This window comes from Dendrobates tinctorius, unplaced genomic scaffold, assembly GCF_039654945.1.
Source record: "Dendrobates tinctorius isolate UK_male_01 unplaced genomic scaffold, ASM3965494v1 ptg000065l, whole genome shotgun sequence".
Classification (NCBI taxonomy): Eukaryota; Metazoa; Chordata; class Amphibia; order Anura; family Dendrobatidae; genus Dendrobates; species Dendrobates tinctorius.
The window spans coordinates 419,715-437,873 of record NW_027361733.1 but is presented as its reverse complement, the minus strand read 5'-3'; the positions used below and the strand labels follow the sequence as shown (position 1 = coordinate 437,873).

The 18,159-nt window shown below is 43.6% G+C and overlaps 1 non-coding gene and 2 pseudogenes across 1 annotated transcript; all 3 read right to left on the bottom strand.

Moving 5' to 3' along the window:
* Window positions 1–4,293: 4,293 nt before the first annotated feature.
* LOC141094964 (U2 spliceosomal RNA) lies at window positions 4,294–4,518 on the bottom strand (annotated as a pseudogene).
* Window positions 4,519–11,408: 6,890 nt separating this feature from the next.
* LOC141094958 (U2 spliceosomal RNA) lies at window positions 11,409–11,588 on the bottom strand (annotated as a pseudogene).
* A 6,281-nt stretch (window positions 11,589–17,869) lies between these two features.
* LOC141094955 (U2 spliceosomal RNA) lies at window positions 17,870–18,056 on the bottom strand. Its single transcript, XR_012233222.1, has one exon. It is a non-coding gene; the product is annotated as a U2 spliceosomal RNA (small nuclear RNA).
* Between the last annotated feature and the right edge of the window lie 103 nt (window positions 18,057–18,159).

The window sequence follows — 18,159 nt, the reverse complement described above, 5'->3', positions numbered from 1 at the left end:
TTCTTAGGTATTAACACAACCATCCCTGCACGCATGCTCTCAGCCACCTCCAAACTAAACCACATATACTTACACACATCCACAAAATCTTTACCAATCACCTCCCACATCACCCTGTAAAACTCTACCGGAAGACCATCCTCCCCTGGTGTCTTATTCAACGCCATACTATTCATTACTTTCCATACCTCATCATCCGTCAACTCACCCATCACTCTCTCTCTCTCCACCTCACTCAACTTACTTTCTAATACACTTAATACATCCTCTTCCAAAACCTCATCCCTCCACTTCACTGCATACAGCTCCTCATAGAACTTAGCCACCTGTTCACACATATCCTCCCCACTTACCTCTCTTCCATCCACTCCATTCAAAACACTCATACTCTGCTTTTTCCCAAAAACCTTTTTAAAGAAAAACCTTGAGCACTTTTCATCCTGCTCCATTTTATCAATTTTTGCCCTAAACACGATACTCTTCCCTTTCTCCTCCAAGAACTCATTAATTTTTTTTTTTAACTATTTTTATCTCATCCTCCACCTCCATTCCACCCTCCCTCAATTTATATAATAAGCATAAGCGGGCATTCAACTTAACAAAATTTTCCCTCTTAATTGCCGCAAGATTATACCCCACACTTTTAAAAAAAAATTTTTGTCTGCCTCTTAACCCAATCCCACCACTCACAAACATTCCCAAAATTTTTCTTACCCTTACACCATTCCCCATACCTTCTCCCATACTCTTTCCTTACATCCTCGTTTTCCAACAATTTCACATTCAACTTCCACAAACCTTTTCCAAACACACCACTAACATCAATATCTAACTCACACAACACACAAACATGGTCTGAAAAAACAACCCTATCCTGCTTATATCCAACAGGGATAAATTTTTTTGAAACAAAACAATAATCCAATCTGGACTGTGTTCTTCCACTTCCAGCAAAAAAGGTGTTTAACAAAGGGTTAATATTACACACACGCTGCATATCCCTCAAATCAAAGTCAGTGACTAGTTCCAACAAAGCTTTCCCAGATACATCCACATTCACTCACCCCACATCACAATTCATATCACCCACAATCACCACAGGCACTCTCCCTGGAACAAAGAGCTTAACTTTTTCAAATAATAATTTGCGCTCATTTTTTGCCACTGGCGCATACATATTTATAACACAAAACTTAGCATTTTTATATTCGAAATTAGCTAAGATACACCTCCCCACCTCAATAACCAAATAATTATCCAAAACAACCTCCTGTCCCTTAACTAAAATACCCACACCATCATTTTTATTATTTGCACTACCAGACCATACTGACGCACCATAAGACCATTCATCCCCTTTCACACCATCCACAATCCCACATTCTTGCAAACAAAAAATAGATGCATTTTGCATAGATAAAAAATCCAAAATTGCTGCTCTCCTACTCGCATTCTTAAAGACTCTCACATTTTGCGACACTATAGAAAAACCCATAGTAGAGAGGAAAAAAAAAAAAAAAAAAACAGCAATACAATTACTATAAGGCTCTACACATCACAAAAAAAGCCCTTGACAAAAGCCAAGTCTCACAGAAAACGAAAAAAAACCAACAGGTCCACTGAGCTTTCATTCTACCCAGTATCCCCATTGTCCTCCTCCGCCATTCTCACTGAACAGCTAGTCTCTGAACCACTAACCCCTTCATACTCACTCCATTTTTTAGCTGGCCCAATTTTCCTCTGAGGTCCACCACTACATGCCTCATCACTCTCCCGATCCTCCTCCCTCCGACATTTCCTCCCACCCCTGTCCTCATCTGAAGAAAACCTTCCAATGTTCTGGGGATCTGAAGGGTGCACAGGGCTTTCAGCATCAGAAATGTGCACCTTTTCCTCGGTTGCATCCATTGCCTCCTCAAAAGAAAACATATCAGGCTCAAGAGTGTCATCATCTTCTTCGTCATCTTCTTCCACATCTTCCTTATTAAACCCCTTCTCCACTTTTTTAATTTCTGCCCAAAACTCCTTATCTTCCTTCCGTTTTTTTGGGGCATCACTCATAGAAGCACGGGGTGCTAGTACAATGTCCTCTGGAGACGCAAGGGGACTTTTCCTCTCTCTCCGCCTCCTCTCCTCTCTTTCCTCTCTCTCCATTCTTTCAGCTTCCTTTTTAATGGCCGCCAACCTCCTCCTTCTCTCCTCCTCCTCTCTCCATTCACTCTCCGAGCGTCTAGGAGCCCTCCTCGGACAGTCCTTATACATGTGATCACCACTACCACACACGTCACAGGTCTTAGCCATCGGGCAATCACCCGCCATGTGCCCCTCCTTCTTGCAGTTTCGGCAACACTGCCCTTTCTCACAGGTCGCCTGGACATGCCCAAAGGAGAAGCATCTCCTACAAAACAGAGGCTGCCCAGGGTACGTAAGGAAACCCCTATGCTCTGCCACGGAAAAATTCGCCGGAGGGTGTCTGAACCCACCCACACAGCCAGGATCTCTTCTGAGCCTTATACGATACTTATATCGGCAATTGAAGATTTCCAAACAATTCACTTGCCTCACTCCCTTTGACACAAAGTCACAATACTGTGAGAGGAAGCTCTCCAACAATGCAGGGTCAGTAAAGGGGTTGTAGACGGTGATGATCACCTGCTTCTCCTGAAGACCAAACAGTGGTTCACATCGGACTCCTTTCAAACAGGGATCTCCGGCATGATTCCGGAACCACTCATAGACATTCAGACAATCATGCTCCGACATAAAAGTAACATCGTAGTTACCTTGATTAGGGAACTCATTAACGCTGAAAATGTCTTCCCGCCTTCCTCCAGCCTTCTCCTCGATAAGGTCACGGACAATGAAGACCACGCTGTTACTTGCCCTCATGGATGGCTCCAACGACACTCGGATGGTGTTCTTCACGTAGTTCATCTTGCAGACTGTCGGTATAAAATACCACAAAAAATCACAGAATTCTCTGCAAAAGGATCTGGATTCCTCCAGAAAACCTCGCACCTATCAGGCTGCAACCAAATGATCGCAGCCAAAAGGCCGAGAAGCGATAACCAAAAATGGTTTGCCGCTTGCAAGGCCACAGGGCTTAAGACAGGCACCCATTGTGGAGAATGACACAGACACCACCCTGAGGAAGACATTCAAACCAAGTCTGGGCGCATAACAAAAGCGCAGGCGGCTGATTTTTTTTTTTTTTTTCCCCAGGATTCCACTCCACGCGCTTTTAATTTGCATAGGCCAACCCCTTTTTTGTTAGGCCACCCTCCCCTCACGGTCAAACGCGCTTCAGTACTAGGAAAGAGGCCAGAGGAGCACTGCTCCTACACCGCCCCCTCTACTACCCTCCCTAAATGAAAGGTCTTGCTTTAACTCTCCTGGTGCCAGATATTGTAACCAGGAGGCGAGCATGGCCCACCTGTCTGCTGAGGCTCACTCAGCAGACTGAAGCTGACTACTACTGCGCAGCTGCTACAGACTGTGGGCTGCCCATTTTGACATGTGGTCCCATTGTGACACGTGGTCCCATTGTGACACGTGGTCGAACACATCCTAGCATTGTGTGCTATGAATGGCATGATTCCTATCACAGTGTTCCATGGATGGAACACATCCTATTTACTGCAGACAAGCAGCGCACCTAGCAGCTGCTGCTGCTGCTGCTACAAGCCACTAGAATACCGTCCGTCTGTCAGACAGGTGGACGTAGGCCGAACATTCAAATAACTCGCCAGATAAATCGTTGATTTTCCATTTAATTCATATATGAATTAATTCAAAATTGAACAGTAAATTTCAAAGTTGGAAGGCCACAAGAGGGGGACAATGTTTCAAAAATGAAGTGACATATCATTGCATGAGGGATGTGGTAGGAATTAAATGCTTGAATTAAGACTGGGGAAGTACTGAGGCAAAGGGGATGCAGGCCTTGTAGCAGGTGAGTGTGCAGAAATGTATCTATCCAAAGCCAAACACATTACTGCAGCTTGTCACACCTATACCTACCAAGCAGCAAAGGCCAAGATAGATCGTTATTTTACGGACACATTGAATACAGTGCAATGCCTCCCATATAGCGGTGAATAAGAGTAGTAGTAGTAGTAGTAGAAGAGTTGGTCAAGTTACATCAAGGCTAAGGAATTGGAAATGTGCAACTTGGACCAAGAAAAACTAATTGCAGAGCAGCGACATTTGAAAAAAGCATTCAAATCATGCTTTGAAAACACTACTTGCTTATCCCAATTTCAATTCAATCTGTCTTTGGAAACCGCTTAAGAGAGTGAGTGCACCATTCCCAGAGAAACTGCCATACTGGGCTGATACGTGGAGTGAAGTGAGCAAGCTCTTTTTCCATCTCCCTGTTCTAAAAATCCATTTAATATATGGTCCCCAGATAGGGGACGTATCAGATATTAAACTGATAAGAACAGATTTTTTTTTTTTTTTTTTTTCTCCCTCAGATGGGAATATCTACGGTCCGGAAATCCAAGACCAAAGAAATATCCCAAACAGCTGCGTCAAATCCAAAACACATAAGCTGCTCCCATCATCATCGGAGTTTTTAATCTTTCATAAACATCATCATAAAAAAAAATCAAGAAGTATTTACAAGGTATCTCCACTTTTTCACCTTCCAAATTCCCTCCGCATCCACCTCCCCCCTCTTTTTCTTATCCCACAAAAAACACACATAAATCTTCCCCAAAATCACCTTTACAGTATCTTTAACAACAATATTCTTTCTCTTAAAGACATACACATTTCTCACATCCCATAACACTTCCTTTATACATGCCAGCATTAACCACAACACTCTCTCCTTCACACCATCACATATCCCTAGACCAAACATGAACAACTCAAAAGATAGAAAGCTTACACCACACAATTCTTTACACAGCGGTCCCATTCTTCCAATTACAGATAGGGGACGCATCAGATATTAAACTGATAAGAACAGATTTTTTTTTTATTTTTTTTTTTTTATCCCTCAGATGGGAAAATCTACAGTCCGGAAAACCAAGACCAAAGAAAATCCCAAAACAGCTATGTCAAATCCAAAACATAAAACTGTTCCCATCATCGGAAAAAATTCAAATACAACATCACACAAAAAAAATTCTCTTACAACATCAGGAAACTAAATCAAGATGTATCTACAAGGTGTCTCCACTTCTTCACCTTCCAGATTCCTTCCGCATCCACCTCCCCCTTTCTCCTTTTAACCCATAGAAAGCACACATACATCTTCCCCAAAATCACTTTCACACAATCCTTTACTACAATTTCCTTCCTCTTAAAGACATACACATTCCTCACATCCCATAATACTTCCTTTATACATGCAACCATTAACCACAACACTCTCTCCTTCACTCTATCGCACATTCCCAAGCCAAACATAAACAGCTCAAATGATAAAAAACTCACACCACACAGTTCATTACACAATGATCCCATTCTTCCAATCACATCTCTAGCATACTGACAATTCCAAAACACATGTATTACACCTTCCCTCCCACCACAACCATCTCTTGGACACATCTCACTCCTCACCAAACCCCTATTCCTCTGGAATTCTCTTACTGGTAACACTTCATGCAAAGACTGCCACACAATCTCACTCTGCATGTTCGTCATACCATCCATCCGTACTTTCTTCCATACCTTTTGTACATCACTCCCTCTAACCATATTAATTCCACACTCCATTTCTCTGCACTCAATCATCCTATACACAGCGCTCTTCTTTTCCATCAATCTTACATCCACATCACAAAACTCATACTTCACCAAAAACTTATACACCCACACATACCATACTGGCACCTCAAATGCAACCGGACACCGCAAATCCCTCTCCCTCCATTTTAGCCTAAACAAATAAGCTCCAAATAAATACCTACACATACTTGAAAACTTTCCTTCCATCCTAATCACTTTCAGCACAAACACAATACTATTCACACCAAAAAATACTTCTAAATTTGGAAACCCCAACCCACCTTTCGCCAATTTCTTAACCAAAATATCCCTCCTAGCTCTCTCCATTTTTGAATTCCATAGAAACACAAACAAAATTCTGTTTAACCTCCTCATACACATATACCCAGGTGGAAACACTACTGCTATATACAGGAAAATAGGCAACACCACCATAATTAAAATTTTGCCAAAAAACGTAAGATTTCTCAACCTCCAAAAACACAGCTTCCGCTCCGCCTTCTCTTTTGCATCATCCCAGCTTTCCTTTCCATCCAACTTCTCTGAAAACTTCACACCCAATACTTTAATTGGCCCATTCACCACATTCACCCCAGCATCCCTACTTAAAACACCATTTCCAAACACTTTACACTCGCTCTTTTCCCAATTAACTTTAAATGCTGACGCACCACAAAAAATAGACGCTAATAGCTTCACCCGCCTCACAGAACACTCGGAATCACACAACACACACACGTCATCCATATAACCACTAACTTTCCATTCTCTACCCCCACCACCCGGCACTTGCACACCCCGAATCACCTTCTCTTTCCTCAACATACAAAGCAAAGGTTCAATTGCACAAATAAAAACCATAGGAGACAAAGGACACCCCTGACGTACACCCAAAAAAACATTCACTCTCCTTCCCACAAAACCATTCATCAAAACACAACTATAAATGTCCTTATATAAACTCCTCACTCTCCCAACAAAATCAGCTGGAAAACCCATTTTTAACAATACCCTAAACAAGAAACCATGCGACAGCCTATCATACGCCTTCTCAAAATCCAGGCTCAACAAGAACACACTCTTCTTTCTCCCCATACAGTCCCACAAACAATCTCTCAGCATACATATACAGTCATGTATACGCCTCCCTGGTACCGCACAACACTGTTCGTCCCCAATCACACTCTTTATCACATCACGCATCCTATTCGCCATTAACTTTGCATAGATTTTATAATCATAATTTAATAAGGTTATCGGTCTCCAATTTTTCAAACTTTTCAAATCCCCTTTTTTAGGTATCAACACTACCATCCCCGCACGCATACTCTCAACCACCTCCATATTTGTCCACATATACTTGCATACATCCACAAAGTCATTACCAATCACATCCCACATCACTCGATAAAATTCTACTGGGAGTCCATCCTCCCCCGGCGTCTTATTCAGCGCCATACTGCTCATTACCTTCCACACTTCATCACTAGTAACTTCACCCATCACACTCTCCCCTTCCTCCTCAGTCAACTTGCTGTCTATTATACTCAACACCTCATCCTCCAAACACTCATCCCTCCACTTCACTGCATACAAATCCTCATAAAACTTAGCCACTTCTTCACACATGTCCTTCCCACACACTTCTCTTCCATCCACCCCATTCAGTACACTCATACTCTGCTTTTTCCCAAACACCTTTTTAAAGAAAAACCGTGAACATTTCTCATCATGTTCCATCTTATCAATTTTTGCCCTAAAAACTATACTCCTCCCTTTCTCCAACAAAAATTCATTAATTTCCTTTTTGACCTGTAATATATCCTCCTCTACCTCCAGCCCTCCTTCCTTCAACTTATACAAAACACTCAAACGTGCATTCAACCTAACAAAGTTCTCTCTTTTAATCGCTGCAAACTTGTACCCTAATTTTTTAAAGAAAATTTTTGTTTGTCTCTTCACCCAGTCCCACCATCCACAAACATTCGTAAAACTGCTTTTACACTTACACCACTCGCTATATCGTCTTTCATACTCCTTTCTCACATCCTCATTCTCTAGCAACTTTACATTTAACTTCCACAACCCTCTCCCAAACACTCCATCAACCTTTATATCCAACTCACACACCATACACACATGATCAGAGAACAAAACTTTTTCCTGCTTGTAATTAACAGCAACCATATTTTTTGAAATAAAGCAATAATCCAACCTTGACTGCACCATTCCACTCTCAGAAAAAAAGGTATTCAACACAGGACTTGCATTACACACACGCTGCATATCACTCAAGTCAAAATCACTCACTAATTCCAGCAAGGCTTTTCCTGACACATCCAGATTCACTTTCCCCACATCACAATTCATATCCCCCACAATCACCACAGGCATCCTTCCTGGAACAAAAAGCTTAATTTTTTCAAATAAACTTTTACGTTCATTTTTATCAACTGGCGCATAAATATTTATAACACAAAACTTTACATTCCTATACTCAAAATTAGCCAAAATACACCTTCCCACCTCTATCACCAGATAATCACTCAAAACCACCTCCCTCCCTTTAACCAAAATTCCTACCCCATCATTCTTATTACATGCACTCCCTGACCACACAGATGCACCATAAGACCATTCATCCCCTTTCACACCATCCACTACCCCACATTCTTGTAGACAAAAAATAGATGCATTTTGCATAGCCAAAAACTCAAAAATCGCCGCTCTTCTAACTTTACTTTTAAAAACTCTAACATTCTGTGAAATTATACTAAAACCCATACTAAAAAGAACCACTCTTCAACAACCACTCAAAGCAATAGCCTTTGGCCTATACCAAAGCTCTCAGGAAGAACATAACTCTTTAGTGCGCCACATGGCGACACTTCATACAGCATCACCATTACCCTCCTCCACCATCTGAACTGAAACGCCGGTATCCGACCCACTGATCTCACCACCTTCACTCCTCTTTCTCGCAGGGCCAATCTTTCTCTGAGGTGCACTGCCCTCTAACTCACTGTCCCCATCATCCTCCCGCCGACTCTTCTTTGCACCTCTATCTTCATCTGAGCTGAAGTCCACAATGTTCTCAGGATCAGACAGATGCTCAGGGCTATCAGCATTAGAAATATGCGCATCACTCTCCGTGGCGTCCATAGCCTCACTGAAGGCCATCATATCAGGCAGCTCCGACTGCACCTCTGCCGCTGCCTTCCAAAACTCCTTCTCTTCCCTCCTCCACTCCTTTTCCTTCTTCTTTTTCTTTTTTACTTCCTCTTTTTCCTCCACCAGATAACAGGGCCTCAGGTTAACACTCTCTGGCTCTTTAGGGGGAGTGACCCTGCTTGCACTCCGCCTCCTCCCCTCTGCCTCCTCCCTCTCCATTCTTGCAAGTTCCTTCACCACCTTTGCCCTTTCCCTTCTTGCCAACTCCTCCTCCTTCTGTTCCTTGTCAGTCTGCCAGGGTGTACGCCGGGTGCAGTCTTTGTACACATGCTCACTGCTACCACATACGTCACAGGTCTTAGGCGCTGGACACTGACCGGCTACATGACCCTCCTGCTTACAATTTCGGCAGCACTGCCCCTTCTTGCACACCGCCTGCACATGTCCAAAAGAGAAACATTTCCTACAAAACAGGGGCTGCCCAGGGTAGGTGAGAAACCCTCTGTGTCCAGCAACAGAAAAATTTGCTGGAGGGTGTCTGAATCCCCCCACACTGTCAGGGTCCTTTCTCAGCTTTACCCGGAATTTGTACTTGCAATTGAAAATTCCAAGTATATTAACTTGCCTCTCTCCCTTTCGCACATACTCACAATACTGGGAGAGGAAACTTTCCAGCAAGGCAGGGTCTGTAAAAGGGTTATATACAGTCACAATTATGTCCTTCTCCTGTAGCCCAAACAAAGGTTCCCAACGTACTCCTTGCAGGCAGGGGTCATCAGCATGGCTCCGGAACCACTCAAAGACGTTCAGGCATACATTCAGATCCATAAAAGTCACATCGTAATTACCTTGGAAAGGAAATTCGTTGCAGCTGAAGATGTCAGCACGTCTTGCTCCAGCTTTCCCTTCAATGAGATCTCTGATGACAAAGACCACGGTGTTCTTATTTCCGTCATTGGGATCCACAGACACACGGATTGTGTTCTTCACGAAAGCCATCTTGAAACTGTCGGTGCAGAATACCACAGAAATGAATAGAAAAGCAGCACAAAGGTCGTCACCACGGGCACGGCCTTTAGCCGGGGGATCGCAGCCCGATGCAAGGGGACTAAGCCAACTCCCTAATAGCAGCAGGGGGGTGAAGTCCCACCAGAGATGAGATGATCCCCCCAGGCCGAGGAGCCGGGTACCCCAAGCACCTCTCAGCCAAGACCAAGGCAGCAACAGTTAAGTCACTACACTTGATCTTAGCCAAAAGGCCGAGAAGCGATAACCAGAAATGGTTTGCCGCTTGCAAGGCCACAGGGCTTAAGACAGGCACCCATTGTGGAGAATGACACAGACACCACCCTGAGGAAGACATTCAAACCAAGTCTGGGCGCATAACAAAAGCGCAGGCGGCTGATTTTTTTTTTTTTCCCCCCCAGGATTCCACTCCACGCGCTTTTAATTTGCATAGGCCAACCCCTTTTTTGTTAGGCCACCCTCCCCTCACGGTCAAACGCGCTTCAGTACTAGGAAAGAGGCCAGAGGAGCACTGCTCCTACACCGCCACCTCTACTACCCTCCCTAAATGAAAGGTCTTGCTTTAACTCTCCTGGTGCCAGATATTGTAACCAGGAGGCGAGCATGGCCCACCTGTCTGCTGAGGCTCACTCAGCAGACTGAAGCTGACTACTACTGCGCAGCTGCTACAGACTGTGGGCTGCCCATTGTGACACGTGGTCCCATTGTGACACGTGGTCCCATTGTGACACGTGGTCGAACACATCCAAGCATTGTGTGCTATGAATGGCATGATTCCTATCACAGTGTTCCATGGATGGAACACATCCTATTTACTGCAGGCAAGCAGCGCACCTAGCTGCTGCTGCTGCTGCTACAAGCCACTAGAATACCGTCCGTCTGTCAGACAGGTGGACGTAGGCCGAACATTCAAATAACTCGCCAGATAAATCGTTGATTTTCCATTTAATTCATATATGAATTAATTCAAAATTGAACAGTAAATTTCAAAGTTGGAAGGCCACAAGAGGGGGACAATGTTTCAAAAATGAAGCAACATATCATTGCATGAGGGATGTGGTAGGAATTGAATGCTTGAATTAAGACTGGGGAAGTACTGAGGCGAAGGGGCTGCAGGCCTTGTAGCAGGTGGGTGTGCAGAAATGTAGCTATCCAAAGCCAAACACATTACTGCAGCTTGTCACACCTATACCTACCAAGCAGCAAAGGCCAAGATAGATCGTTATTTTACGGACACATTGAATACAGTGCAATGCCTCCCATATAGCGGTGAATAAGAGTAGTAGTAGTAGTAGTAGAAGAGTTGGTCAAGTTACATCAAGGCTAAGGAATTGGAAATGTGCAACTTGGACCAAGAAAAACTAATTGCAGAGCAGCGACATTTGAAAAAAGCATTTAAATCATGCTTTGAAAACACTACTTGCTTATCCCAATTTCAATTCAATCTGTCTTTGGAAACCGCTTAAGAGAGTGAGTGCACCATTCCCAGAGAAACTGCCATACTGGGCTGATACGTGGAGTGAAGTGAGCAAGCTCTTTTTCCATCTCCCTGTTCTAAAAATCCATTTAATATATGGTCCCCAGATAGGGGACGTATCAGATATTAAACTGATAAGAACAGATCAGGTTTAAACATAAGTTTATTTAATCATACACATAAACACAAAAAAAAACATATCCTTATCTACCTTAGGCCTTGAAAAACATTCCAAAAAAAATACTTAATACAAAATGGTGTTCCACATATAAAAGCTCCACCTCCGATTTGCCTCCTGTTTTCCCACATCTTTAACATCTTTTAAAAAGTAGCTATACATTTCACTAAAAGCTATTCTTAAACAGTCACTAATGGAAATAAAATCACGTTTGAACAACAAGATATTCCTTACTTTCCATATTGCATTTTTTACACAATTGATTATACACCAACATATCTTGTATTGATGTAAGGTGGGGCAATTAAAAAGTCCATATAAAACATACTCATGGTGAAAGTCCTTCAACCCACAAACCCATTTTAAAAGCACCCCTAGCTTCTTCCACAGTTCTTGTGCATAGCAACAATTCCAGAAGAGATGCAACACAGTCTCGCAGTCTGTACAAGAGTCCCTTGGACACTTTGCTCTCGCCACCAGGCCTCTTCGATGTTGGAAGTCTCTAGTTGAGAGGCACTGGTGGACCGACATCCAAGCAAGGTCTTTATGGATATTGGCCAGATATTTCCCATAGACGTTTCTCCAGACACGCTTGGATCTGCTCAAAGAAAAATTGATCACGTCTGACACACCCTCTTCCCTCCTAAGATGTATCATTACTTTCCTACGGTCCCTGAGAGTATCCAAGTCTAAGTCCGATAATTGGTACTTTCTACATACTTTCTCTAAAACAGTAAGGTGCTTTGGAGGACATAAAAGGACAGGCGAGGACAGGGGCGGCCGAAACCATCTCTTAAAAACATAGCCACAGGTATACTTTAAAAACAGACTAAAAGCGCTATTTGAATTAAAAAGCTTTAGACAAAAACAGAAGAAATTTACATATAACAACATAGTCAAATCCGGGACATCTTTGCCCCCATTTTGATGTCTCTTATGCATTTCTGTACGCTTTAGTTTTTCCATCTTTGACCCCCAGATAAACATGAATATACAGCGCGTCAATTTTTTAAGTGTTAAATCGGAAGGAGGGTATACCATTGCCACGTATAGCATCATTGGCAGTAACACTGATTTGATAATGAGGACTTTGCCCTCGATCGACAAACTTCTCAGATTCCAAAAAGACAATTTCCTCACCATTTTTCCCTGTACCTCCTCCAAACTCAAGTATCCATCGTTTTCTTTATTAAAAGTAATACCTAAAATTTTGACATTATCCTGCTTCACACTCACCGCTGGTAAATCCCCTGTATCCCAAACACCAATTAATAAAACGGAGTGTTTGACAAGATTTAACTTAAAACCTGAGGCTTGACTAAAAAAGGTGGTACACCTTACCACTCTCCGGAGGGAAGCAGGGTCTGTGCAAATGGCGGTAACATCATCCATATAGCCGAAGACTTTAACTTGAGCCCCACCTCCACCCGGAATAGGTACTCCTCTAATTACTTTGTCTCTTCTGATCTGGCATAAGAAGGGTTCCATTGCGCAAATAAACAGGATTGGGGACAAAGGGCACCCCTGCTTCACTCCGGACTCCAGCGGTATCTCTCCTGTTTAGAAACCATTAACAGAGATCTGACAAAATGACTTCTTATATAAAATCATAATACGAGACACAATAAAATCTGGGATCGCCATCTTTTTTAAAACACTAAAAAGATACTTGTGTGATACCCTATCAAACGCCTTCTCAAAGTCCAGCGCCAACAGGGCCACATTTTGACTATGTTCTTTTGTATACCATATTGTATCTCTAATGATATTTAATATTTCCGTAACACTCCTCCCCGGTACACTCCACACCTGTTCAGATTGTATCAGTCTGTCAATTACCATTTTAAGCCGGCATGCTATAATTTTGACAAACACTTTGCAGTCCATGTTAAGGAGGGTGATAGGTCTCCAATTTGTGAGGTCCTCACGCGCCCCTTTTTTCTTAAAAATCAAGGACACTATCCCCCTCCTCCATGCCCTAGGCAGCAGCTCACACTCAAACACCTCTTTAAAAACTACTAGAAGATCCTCTTTTAAAATGTCCCAGAAAGTCAGATAAAATTCTACAGGAAGGCCATCGGTGCCTGGGGCTTTACCTTTTGAGAAACTTTTAAAAATACTAAAAAGTTCTTCTAGGTCGATGTTCCGTGCTAGAAAATCTTGATCTGCCTGGTTGAGCTTGCCATCTAAGGCATTAATAGCATCTTGTAAAAAGGAATGGTCTATACTTTTTTCACTAAAAGCGAGTTTGTAAAAGTCGAATGCCACCTTTTTCATCCCCTCAATAGTGGACTCCCCATCTAAACAAACTATTGTTTCTTTCCCCTCCATAGTTTTTTTAAAAAAGAAACGGGTACATTTTTCATCTTCTTCTAGGTATTGCACTCTTGAATTAAAAATGATTTCTCTCCCTTTTTGCTCTAGGACTGTATGTATTTGTGCCTTCAAGGTGGAAATGTCATCATCTACCTCAAGTCCTATATCTTTAAATTTATACAGTGTCTGCAACCTAGTATTTAAATAGGAATAAAATATTTTTTTCTGCCTTGTTTTCTTTTTACCTGCCATAATGAAAAAAAGCCCAATTTTATTTTTAATGTTCTCCCACCAAGACAGCATACTAATATAGGGAGGCCTATTCTGTCTCCATCTTTGGTAGGCTATGCAAAAATCCGACCTTATCTGGGGGTCCTCCAATAAATGTGTTCCCAAACGCCATAACCCCTTATTTATTCTTTGCTCTCCTTGACATTCAACCTGTAATTTTAAAAGTTTATGATCAGAAAATAAATTAGGCACTAAATCAAACATCACCGGCTTAAAATCCACAGATAAAAACATAAAGTCGATCCTGGAGGTCACTCCCCGACCGGACCATGTAAACCCTGCGTCCGTCGGCGAGAGAGACCTCCAGGCATCGCGCAGCTTAAAATCTGTCTGAAGGTTTTGGAGCAAATAACAGGATTTGTCTAACTTGCGGAGCGGATCTCCTCCATCCCGGCGCTCGTTCACACAGAGGCAATTAAAATCCCCACCTACCAGGAGAGGGGAAGACCCAACACAAAACACAGGCAATGTTTCAAACAATTGAATACGCTCTGACTTATCCGGAGGTGCGTACACATTAATTATACGAAAATAAAAGTTATTTAAAAACACGTGTACCAATATTGCCCTGCCTGGCACAATCTCTGTAACAGAGGAGATCACAATATTGTTTCCACGACAGAGCAAACCAACTCCAGCAGCTTTGCTTAGGTTTGAGCCGGACCACACTGACGGGCCCAACCTCCAATCCTTTTGTAGTTCGTCGTATCTTATTGCATGTTGTAAGCCACATTCCTGTAATAGACATATATCAAAATCTACAGTTTCTAAATACTGAAAAAGAGCAGCCCTACGAACAGGGCTCTTTAAAGACCTCACATTTAGTGAGACACATTTTATCGAAGGCATTTGTAGAAAATCAAGGCAGGCCCGAATCCTCCAGAATCATATTCTCCTCTTCTGGACCCTGACCCTCTAGTGCCTCCAGGACCCCGGACGCCGAAGAATCAAAGGAAGCAATGTTCCGGGGGTCTGAGGATGAAAAGGGGTATCCGATAGTCCTCAGCCACAGCTCTCCGTCCTCCAAGGCAACTTCAGGTGAATCTGGATTGGCCTCTGAAACAAGCTCTGTCCGAATCTTCTTCCCTCTGGGTTCAGGTAGGTCACTAGTGCAATCCTCCTCAGCCACCGCGGTATGACCTCTTTCCTCCACGACGTCACCTAAGGAAAAACAGACAGCGTTCTGCTGGCTCGACTCCCGGGGAGCATCTGGGGTCTTCGCAGCAGGGCCCCCCAGCGCCAACATACTGGGGGCACCCTGCTCCAACCCAACAGATAAATGACTGTGATCCGGGGTTCTGGCCACTACCACCTGGGCAGCTGGCCTCCCCGATTTCCTCTCCTGGACTCCAGGCTCCAGAGCACACCCATCAGCGGGGGTCAGTGGGCAAACTGACAAAGACCCAGAAGAGGTACCGGGAACTTTGGCTCTCCCGGCCCCCACAGGAGACCCGGCAGCCTCAGCATAGGTCTGGGCTCTTGCTCTGCTAGGGCAGTTCCGGAACATATGCCCATCATCACCACAAAGATTACATCTTCGGCCCAAGGGACAGTCCTTCATTTGGTGACCATACTTGCTGCAATTATTACAACGGTCCACCTTTCTGTCCCTGCAAGATGTCTGCGTATGTCCCATCTTCCCACAATTCCTGCAACACATTGGCATCCCAGGATAAAACAGGTATCCTCTGCTCTTACCGATGACAAAGGTTGGCGGGGGGTGCAGCATTCCTCCGAATCCATTAGGGTCTCTTTTCAGACGCACCAAAAACTTCCTCTTACCACACCAGAAACCTACGCTGTTCATCACTTCCCCTTGGTAACGTAGCTCATCACAGTAGCGACCTAAGTAAGTCGCGATGTCATCTACGTCCACATAGGGATTGGGGAAGTGGATCACCACCGGGATTTCATCATATGCAAATAGAAGACAAAAGGTTAGGTCATCAAGTTCATCCATATGAGATTTCTCATTTACCTTTTGCACTAGCTGTTGACAGCACCCCTGGGTCTTAAACGTGATAGCGTAGGTCCCTTTAAACTCATTATCCTGGAAGCAGAATATATCACTCCTCTGGAACTCCAGGACTCCAAGCAAAAATCTTGTGGCAGATGAAGGAAAGATTCTTCTCCTTCCTGGTGCTTTCATGGACTTCAATCCGCACAGTGTTCTTCATCCGGGCTTCACCCGACGAATAAGAAATTACAGCCGGCATTCTCCACCAAAAAACCACACCGACTGCAAAAGAAATGAAAAAAGGCGCAAGCCTTCAGGGGATCCCTTCTCGTTGCCCACAGACTAATCCTCTCTCCCAATAGCAGCAGGGGGGTGAAGTACCTCAAAGAGGAACGATCCCCCCAGGCCAAGAGAGAGGGTACCGAGAGCACCCGACCTGACCACAATCTCACAGACAAGCTGATCGATCGCAGCCAAAAGGCCGAGAAGCGATAACCAGAAATGGTTTGCCGCTTGCAAGGCCACAGGGCTTAAGACAGGCACCCATTGTGGAGAATGACACAGACACCACACTGAGGAAGACATTCAAACCAAGTCTGGGCGCATAACAAAAGCGCAGGCGGCTTTTTTTTTTTTTCCCAGGATTCCACTCCACGCGCTTTTAATTTGCATAGGCCAACCCCTTTTTTGTTAGGACCCTCCCCTCCCGGTCAAACGCGCTTCAGTACTAGGAAAGAGGCCAGAGGAGCACTGCTCCTACACCGCCCCCTCTACTACCCTCCCTAAATGAAAGGTCTTGCTTTAACTCTCCTGGTGCCAGATATTGTAACCAGGAGGCGAGCATGGCCCACCTGTCTGCTGAGGCTCACTCAGCAGACTGAAGCTGACTACTACTGCACAGCTTCTACAGACTGTGGGCTGCCCATTGTGACACGTGGTCCCATTGTGACACGTGGTCCCATTGTGACACGTGGTCGAACACATCCAAGCATTGTGTGCTATGAATGGCACGATTCCTATCACAGTGTTCCATGGATGGAACACATCCTATTTACTGCAGGCAAGCAGCGCAACTAGCTGCTGCTGCTGCTGCTACAAGCCACTAGAATACCGTCCATCTGTCAGACAGGTGGACGTAGGCCGAACATTCAAATAACTAGCCAGATAAATCATTGATTTTCCATTTAATTCATATATGAATTAATTCAAAATTGAACAGTAAATTTCAAAGTTGGAAGGCCACAAGAGGGGGACAATGTTTCAAAAATGAAGCGACATATCATTGCATGAGGGATGTGGTAGGAATTGAATGCTTGAATTAAGACTGGGGAAGTTCTGAGGCGAAGGGGCTGCAGGCCTTGTAGCAGGTGGGTGTGCAGAAATGTAGCTATCCAAAGCCAAACACATTACTGCAGCTTGTCACACCTATACCTACCAAGCAGCAAAGGCCAAGATAGATCGTTATTTTACGGACACATTGAATACAGTGCAATGCCTCCCATATAGCGGTGAATAAGAGTAGTAGTAGTAGTAGTAGCAGAAGAGTTGGTCAAGTTAAATCAAGGCTAAGGAATTGGAAATGTGCAACTTGGACCAAGAAAAACTAATTGCAGAGCAGCAACATTTGAAAAAAGCATTCAAATCATGCTTTGAAAACACTACTTGCTTATCCCAATTTCAATTCAATCTGTCTTTGGAAACCGCTTAAGAGAGTGAGTGCACCATTCCCAGAGAAACTGCCATACTGGGCTGATACGTGGAGTGAAGTGAGCAAGCTCTTTTTCCATCTCCCTGTTCTAAAAATCCATTTAATATATGGTCCCCAGATAGGGGACGTATCAGATATTAAACTGATAAGAACAGATTTTTTTTAATTTGGCTATCCCCAACATAGGGATAAAACCGTTTATTTAAAATTTTAACAGATTACAAAGATTAAAACAAATATAATTCAAATAAGACAATGAAACTTATACAATTCAAAAGGGAGATCATATCAAA